The 9463-nt window shown below is 35.0% G+C and overlaps 1 pseudogene; it reads left to right on the top strand.

The window, feature by feature from the left end:
• Positions 1-3252: 3252 nt before the first annotated feature.
• LOC138155998 (WD repeat-containing protein 74 pseudogene) lies at positions 3253-4018 on the top strand (annotated as a pseudogene).
• Positions 4019-9463: the final 5445 nt, after the last annotated feature.

The following is a 9463-nucleotide window of genomic DNA, read 5'->3' on the forward strand; positions in this document are numbered from 1 at the left end:
AGCCTCAATAAGTATATGAACCTAAGAAAGTTTTTCGACTTCTATGCTCATCTGGCAACTTCCTAAAACATATCTTTTAAGTCATGAGCAGGACAGAGTCCGTTAGTGGAGAGAATGGCTACAATAGGAGATCTTTCACCAAGTGTAACTCATGCTTATAGAAACACATGATTTTAAAATGTTAGTAGATTGTGCATTAATTAAGTACTTACCATGGGCCAGGCTATACACAAAACAATAAGTTAAAAAAACAAGACAATAGGATAAGACTTTCTCTCAACAAGCTTATGGTTTAATAGGAAAAGGCAAAACACAAAGGAGTTGAAGAAAGGGAGGGTTGGAGAAAAGGAAGCTTCAAAGAAAACAGAATGTTCAAAATTTGTTGGTTATATGTGTGGAGGGGTGAAGTGGAACAGATTCCAAAGTGAACACAAAATGAGTTGGAAGGGAAGGGGCAACTTGGCAGGGTCTTTTAATAATATATTGGTTCCAGGCAGAAGCTCATCAGTTATTGAATTGATCTCACCATTTGCATCATCCTCAGAGGATCAAAGTAACCAGGGTGGAAGTGAAAAAAAAACTGGTAAGTGAGCCTGAAATGAATGGAGTAGCATGGCTGGAACTTCTGTTGATATGGTGGTTATAGGCAGAGGCTCACATACCAACAAGTCAGCCCCAGAGTGAAGAGCAAGGCTCAACATAATAAAAATAGGGTTGGTAATAAAACAGACCACTAGGAATTATGAAAATAACCATTTATGTAGATGTCATTCAAATATATAGATAAATATATAGGTTGAGTTATGTGTATGAAATACGTGTGTATATGTATATATACATATATAAATTTTATGTTTTATATATGTATATGTGTATGTATCTATATATTGATGTATAAATATATCTCTCTATATTTCTACTTATCATACCTATTCATGATTTGCACACTTCTTAAAAGATTATTCATTTTCTTCCCACAATAACCCTAGGAAGTAGGTGCTTTTATTATCACTATTTTATAAATGAGGAAATTGAGATAAAAAATAGTTATGTAAATTTCCTCTGGTCACACAGCTGATAAGTATTTGAAGTCAGACGTGTACTCATGATTCCTGATTTCAGCATAAGCATTCTACCCACTATACTTGCTAGCTGCATACTGTTTTCCACTACTAGGAAATGAATATAAAAAAAAAAAATTTTCCTGTCCTCAAGAAGGTAACATTCTATTTGGCAAATCAACAACATTCCGGGATATGTACATTCAAAGTATATGTGATTAATATAAAATAATTTGAGGTCACTGACAATTGAAAGTGTTAAGTAAGTCCTCATTCAGGAGATGGTTCTTCAAAGGATTAAGAGCTTTCAAGATAGAGAGTGAAGGAGAAAGAACGCTCCAAGAATGGGTGAACAGCTCATCCAAAAAATGAAATAGGTATTCAAGTTAGGATTATGAAAGATTTAAAATGACAGAGAAGCCTGTATATCCATTAGCAATAACAAATTCATCTTGAATAAAGAGTGACATGGTCAAACCTCTGAATGTCAATTCATTAACCGCACAATTTGTGAAGTTTTAAATACACTTCTGTGGAACTAAGTGGGCTATTACAATCATCCTGAAAGTGAACCCTATTCTAATTTTTTAAAATATATTTTAGTTACTTAAATCTTTACAATTATATGAAAACATGTTCAATTTCCATTTTTAAAAATAATTTTGAGTTCTGATTTCTCTCCCTCTTATTCATCCCCCCTTATTGAAAAGGCAGACAATTTGATAGTGGTAATACCAATGAACCAATATCAATATTAATCACATTTCAAAAGAAGGTAGAGAAAATAAAAGAAAAAAAAGGAAAATAAAGGGAAAAAGTGAAAAAGTATACTTCAATTAGCATTCAGAGCTCATCATTTCTTTTTCTGGAGGTAGATAATATTTTTCATTATAGGTCCTTTGGAATTTTCTTTGATAATCAACTTGATCAGAGTAGCTAAGTCATTCACAGTTGGCCATCCTTAAAATAGTGTTGTTACTGTGTGAAATATTCTTATGGTTCTGCTCACTTTACATCAGTTCATATAAACCTTCCCAGACATTTTAAAACACTGTTCTACTCAGCATTTCTTATAGCGAAATAAAAGTGTTTCTTCATAATTACATACAACAATGTTTTGAGCTTTCTCCAATTGATGAGCATACATTCAATTTCCAATTCTTTTCCATTAAAAAGAACTACTGTACTTTTGTACAAATACATCCTTTCCCCTTTTCTTTGATGAATACAGACCTAGAAGTGGTATTGCTGGTTTAAAGGGTGTGAACAGTTTGAAAGTCCTTTGAACATAATTCCAAACTGTGCTTCAGAATGGTCAGACTAGTTCACAACTCCAGAAACAGTGAAATCTTTCTACATCCCCTTTGGAAGTTGTGATTTTTCTTTTCTGTCATGTTACCCAATTTGATAGGTGAAAAGTAGAATCTCATTTTTCTATGTTCAAATCTGGCCTCAGACACTTAATGGCTGTATTACCCTGAGGAAGCAATTTAACCCTGTTTTAACCATTTAACTCAATTTCTTTCTCTGTAAAATGAACTGGAGAAGGAAATGGCAAACAAATCCAATGTCTTTCCCAATAAATTCCCAAATGGTGCTACAAAAAATCAAACATGACAGAAAAGTGAGTAAACAGCAACAATCACTAGTTATTTAGATATATTTTCAAGTGAATATTGATAACTTTGATTTCTTTTGAAAGCTTCCTATTCATATTCTTTGACCATTATAAATTGCTGATGTTGATAAATTTGGCTCAGTGGACTCCCAGGAGCCAAGATTGTAGAATAAGCAGGAAATTGCTGTCATTCTCCAATATTGACCTCTGGGGGAAAATAAAGAATATAGTGCCCCAGGCAAAATCATGGGAAGAATGGAACCAATGGAAAGACTGGGTTGAGCACCTTTTGGTCCCATAACATTGGAGGATCATCAAGGTTAATTTCACTTAGGCATTGAAATCTGCATTCAAACTCCATAATTCTTTCTCTGGCTGTTGACAGGATTTTCCATCATGAATCTTTTGGAGATGTGTTTATCTTTGCATTGCTGAGAAGAGCTGAGTCTATGAAAGTTAGTCTTTGTATGATGTGGCTATTACTGTGTTCAGTGTTCCCCTGGTTCTGCTCAATTCATATATATCCTTCCAGGTTTTTATGAAATCCACCTGCTCAATCATTTTAATAGCAGGATGCACCAGGGTTATGGACAACCCCACATAATGGCCACTTGTGGGAAGGAGAATTCACTGAAGGTGTGGGACCTGCAGACATCATCTCAGGACTCCATATTCAGAGTAAGAATGTCTGCAATGCCTGGTTGAATCTCCTGGCTCCCTTCTGGGACCAGGACATTCAATTCTTCCCACAGTCACAGAAGATTGTCACATGCACTCATCATCCCCATGTCTGGGTGTATGATCAGTCTCTACACAGTGGTGGCATGTGCTGGAAATCAACTATGGAGAATATGCTCTGATGACAATGACCCTCACTCCAGGGTACAACTTTGTAATCCCAGGGAACAACCATGGACAGCTAGCAGAAAATGACCTTTGTCAAGGGTAAAAAAAGAGTTCAGTGGTGACTTTAGATAAACCTTGTGCTCCAATCTTCAACAAAGTTGATGTACCCATATAACTCTGTCCAGACAACAGGAGATAAAAATGTGCTGAGTCAGATGATTATGTATCCCTTGAACGCTGCCTGCCAGACCCTTCAATCTGCTTAAAGCATCTGAGCTGTCTCCTATTATGAGGTAGGGACAACTCGGAGGATGAGCCCAGAGAGTCTGCCCGAGTTCTCTCTGAAGAAAGAGAGACTGATGAGTTGTGGGTTTCCCTAGTGCTGGTTGCTCAGGGCAAGAGGAGACAGAGGCCTCTGGGGACCCAGACTTAGGGGAAGAAAGAGCAAACATCACTGGGTAGACCCTCACTTCTGTCCCTACTTTGTAAATAAAGAAGTCATCACCAAAAAACAAAACAAAACAAAACTCTCTCTCTCTCTCTCTCTCTCTCTCTCTCTCTCTCTCTCTCTCTATATATATATATATATATATATATATATATATATATATATATGTCTCACCCTCAAGGACTTTGCAATTTATTGGAAGAATGACATAAATTCCAAATATATAATTTTGCAAAATGTGAAGATTTTACATAAGACTCAAAGAAAGCCAGGGAAGCCTGGAGTCAAAACTGTGGAAGAAAAGCATTCCAAAAACAAATATGTATTACAAATGAATGAAATGAAAAATAATTGGAAAATTGAGTATCTCATTTGAGGAACAATTTAAGGAGGTCAGTGTCACTGGAACTTGGAGTATGTGGAGATGAGTACAGTATAAAGAGACTGGAAAGATAGGGAGGGATCAGGTTGTGAATGAATGTAAATGCTAACCAGAGGATTCTATATGTTCCAGTACTACACTATATCTACTGGGTTTTTTTGTTTGTTTGTTTTATTTTGATTTTGAAGTTGATTTCCTCTATTTAACAAGAGACATCTTATACAAACAGTGACATTACCTTACTGCCTGTAATTGCTCTGAGATAATCCTAACACCTGCTGTAGTTTTTCTTGATCTTAGAAATTAATTGATAATCAGAATTTGCTCCAAATTTCTTAACCAATATTTTACATCATATCAAAAAATTTGGAAAATCTTAAATAGGACTTCTAATATATATCATATATTTAACTCACTTAAAATGGTCTTTTCATTCTGAAATCCCCAAAGATACAGCTATTAAACATATACCTACACAATGGCTAAAAATGTAGATATCTGGGATGTAGTTTCCTTAGCAACAATAACCCTGTGAAGTCATTGAAAATATTCTTCCTGCTGATATAGTAAAAACTGCTCATGAATAATCTTGTTGCACCATTTTTAAACAGACCTATTTCTTTAAAATTTAATAATACTTTTAAACAGATAAAGGTATAATAAATATACAACTGTCAGACATGGATCATATTTTAAAACATTATTACATTACCAAAACACAAAAATTGAGAGTTAAGAAAGAATTGAAAAAGTTTGTATTTGGAGCAACAGAACCTGAATTCAACTCCTAACTGGTTCAAAGTGTGACTTTGGGAATGACACCTAACATCTCTGAAGCTTTGCTTCCTCATCTTCAAAATGAGATCAGTCTAAATGACTGCTGAAGTCCATTCCAATTTTGTATCAAACAATATATTGACTTAGCACTTACTAACCCGACTATGTGCCGGAAAGTGCTAGATGCTAGAGACAGAAAGACCCTTTAAGCTGCTTAAAGCATCTGAGCTGTCTCCTCTTAAGAGGTAGGGACAACTGGGAGGATGAGCCCAGAGATTCTGCCTCAGTTCTCTCTGAAGAAAAAGAGACTGATGAGTTGTGGGATTCCCTAGAGCTGGTTTCTTGGGGCAAGACGAGGCAGAGGCCTCTGGGGACCCAGACTGAGGGGAAGAAAAAGCAAGAGCCCTATCCTGATATAAACTCTCATTACCACTTTTCTGAATAATGACATTACCTTCCTACCTTCAAGCTTTTTCCTGCCTCCAGAAGAAACTAATAAACATAATTAGTAAAGTATTTGATTTGGTATCAGGAAGACCTGAGTTCAGTGTGGCCTCAGATATTTACTAAGAAGTCATTCAATCTTTTGATGCCATAGTTTTGTCCAGCTATATAATGGGAATAATAATAGCACCTACCTCACAAATCGTTGTGAGAATTCAATAAGATAATCTTTGTAAAGTGTTCAGCACAGTAACTAGCACATAGTAAATAACTGATAAATTCTAGTTCCTTTTTTCCTTCCTCCAAGTGGTCCTTCGTACCACTGTCAGAATATTCTTTCTTATTCATCATTTTAGTGGCAGTATCATATATCTGTTCACAAATTTCCAGTGTCATTCTACTGCATCTTGAATAAAATTCAGTCTTCTGCCTGACATTTAAAGTCCTCCATAAACTGTCACCTTTTATCTCTAGGCCTTTCTCACTCTATCCCTTTCAGTCACCCTATGTACAATAAAGCAACTAGGCAGCTTAGTGGAAAAAAAAATATTGGACCTATATTCAGCAAGACGAGTTCAGATCTAGCTTCAGACACTTCCTACTTATGTGACTTTGGGCAAGTCACTTAAACTTTATCTCACTCAATTTTCTAAATTATAGAAAGGGGATAGCAATAGCACCTAGCTCACAGAATTGTTATAAGCATCAAATGAGGTAATATTTGTATAGCACTTAACACAGTACTTAGCTATATAATTGCTCTTGCTATCGTTGTTATTGTTGAAAAGGTTATTACTGTGCTACTACATTGCCTCCCAAAAATGACCTGTGCTTTCACATGACTGTAACTTTGTTCACAGTTTTCCCTAGGCCAAGGATATTCTTCACTCTCTTTTAACCTGTTCGGTTTCTGCAAATCTTACTATGTATAGTTCTAGTAGCTTTTCCTCTAACAAGTCTTCCATGATCACCCTGGCCAGTAAAGACTTCATCACCCTTATGTCTTATAGCACTGTGCTTTTTAAATTTCTCTAGTGACATTTGTCACATAGAACTAGATATTACACATCTTTGTGTGTGTGGGTTATTCTCCCTGCTCCCCTGGAAGCTCCTTGATGGGAGATGCCATTATTTGCCTAAACATTCTATTTCTATCAGTACCTCAAATTGTATTTTGAAATCAGTGGGCTCTTAACTGATGTGGTAATTTCCTCTTAGGCAGACTTCAATAGAGCAAGCTGGCACTGTATAGCACTAGAAATTTATATTGTGGAGGGTAGCGTTTGCAATTATGCTGTATTGAGATTTGGACAGTAGAAATAACCAGTAGATTGAAACATAATGCTGGAAATTTTTATTTTCTTTAAAAATGAACTCTTGATTAAATCATAAACATAAATGCAGAAAAATCTTTATAAGAGATAAATAATCTAGATAAATAGGATTAGGAACAAGTTTTAAGAAGAAAAAGAAATTCCTAAATATTCATTCATACTCCAATGCTAATTTAATCCAATATTCAATATGAACAAAATATGGTATCTACTTTGTCTTTTTAGAACTTATTGGATCTTCTAGAATTTGAAAAGAAAATGTTCATTTCAAGGACATTGCAGAAGCAATGTGAGGTCATCTACATGACTCTATTGCTTACAGAGATCAAACTCCATTGAGAAACTGAGTTCTTTAGTTGTCAAAATATACTAACTGCTGTAATTAAAGTTAAATTCCAACATAATTTTATTACAGCTATATAAAAACCTGAAAATACTGGAGTAAAATCTGGTGTTACTTTCCCTCTAATTCAGCTTAAGATGAGTCCAAAATAACACATCAAACATATTCTCACCAAACCACTATGTTCTGAAAAAAGACTTTGCTCCCTCCATGTGTTTACCCTTACTTTCTGGTCAATAGGTCATCTACATATTATAACTGCTACCTGCTTCAACAGCAGTTTCAAAGATCCTTCCTAAGAGATTTAACTTTACTTAAACATGCATTCTGCAATTTTTCAATTTCTACTGCTGCTTTTTATAGGACTTTCCCCTCTGATTTTGTGATCATTTAAAAAAAAACTTATTTTAAATAGAATGTAGGGAAAGCTTTTTAGTAGTTAAGTATTGGTTGTATCAAAATTGACTATTTATATTAAATTGGGTCTCCTTTTTGTCTGTCTTATAAAACCCATTCGTCATCTAGGCAGGGGGCAAATGTGGAGGTTGGCAGATAAAGTGTGAAATGAAGATAAAATCTTTTAATTCATTTCTTGTTGAAGTTCTGGCAAAAGAAGCCAGTGCTCTTTATGGTCACTATATTGGTCTCTAAAATGTGATACCAGGAACTAGCATTGTTTTGTCTTTTCACTTAGTACAGAGATGTTGTAAAGGGAAAGTTTGACAATAAGCTACAGAATTGGAAGCAGAAGACAACACCGAGATTATGAAGTTCATGAAAGAGAATTCAGGAGTCAAGGGAAACAGGAATATTGAATGATTCATAAAGATAGCAATGAAATTTGGCTGTTTTCAACAGTATTTCTTCCATCACCCCTTTTCAGCCATCCCAATAAAACAATGCATTGTCCTGTAAAGAACAGATAGAATTGAATCACTTAAAAAGTATTTTTTTTCTTGCTGTTCACACAGAGATAAAAATTTAAGTTTGTTTTCCTAAGATCTAACCTTAGCTATAACTGCCTACTTTAATTTGACATATTCTGGAGTGTACACTACAGTAAAATAAATAATTTTAGTGAATTCTATAATAGGAAACTTTAGAAATCAAATCAAAGCTTTAAAAAAAACTTTTTGGTGGAAGAAACAGAAGCTCTAAGCTTGAGAGTGACTTGCCCAAGGTCATGCATCCAGTTAAGAAGTAGCCACACTGAAACTACAAATAATCTTCTCCATTAAGTGTTTGAAACACTTCTCACTCTATCATAAACTTACCCTAAAAGTCATATTGATATAGTTTATATCATATTATATTGATGTACTTGTCTGAACGATCTGAAGATATGCATGTATATACACATATAGACATTTACACATGTACACACATATATATGGTTTGGCAGTATCTAGCTCTATGTAGCTATACCCACAGAGTTAATTATTTGATGTATATAGATTTAAGTCAGTGGATAAATATTTACTAAGTTCCTAATGTATGCTAGTATTGTGCTAAGTGCCAGGAATACAAAGAAAGGTAAAATGTAGACAGTTCATATTCTCACGGAGCTCACATTCCAGTGGGAGAGTGAACATGTAAAGTTAGCAATGAAATTTGAGCAAACTATATATAAACTCTATGTGTGGATCTGTGTGCATCTATGTGTATATAAATATATTTGCATGACTATATCTACCTGCATACATATACATACATTATCTATTATCTATCTGTCTGTCTGTCTGTCTGTCTGTCTATCTATCTATCTATCTATCTATCTATCTATCTATCTATCTACATCAAATAAAAAAATACTAGAGATAAGAACCCAGAAAGGCTTCCTGTAGTTGATATTTTAGCTGGGACTTCAAGAAAGCTACTGATCCTTTAGGAAAGTAATAAGACATGAAATAATAGTAAAATTGGTGTAATAGTAATGCAATTTGATCCCTTTGTATTGGAAAGCTAAGAGGTACTTAGCATTTTGTAATTAATCAAACCTCTTTTAAAGAAACAGAAACCATGAACTCCTGTTGCCGACATAACAGGAAGGGGTTGACTGAAACAGGAAGGAGCTAATGCCTTGTGTGTGTATAAGGAGAAGCCCCCGATGGATCAGACAGATCTTTTTGGAGCAAGCTTCTTGGTGCAAGCTTCATGGAGACAGAAGTGGCTGCCACCAGGGAGGCTGAAGAGGAAAAGCCCAACAGTCT

This window comes from Petaurus breviceps, unplaced genomic scaffold (assembly GCF_028583685.1).
Source record: "Petaurus breviceps papuanus isolate PSGF00001 unplaced genomic scaffold, PetGlider_PUasm1.0 98, whole genome shotgun sequence".
Classification (NCBI taxonomy): domain Eukaryota; kingdom Metazoa; phylum Chordata; class Mammalia; order Diprotodontia; family Petauridae; genus Petaurus; species Petaurus breviceps.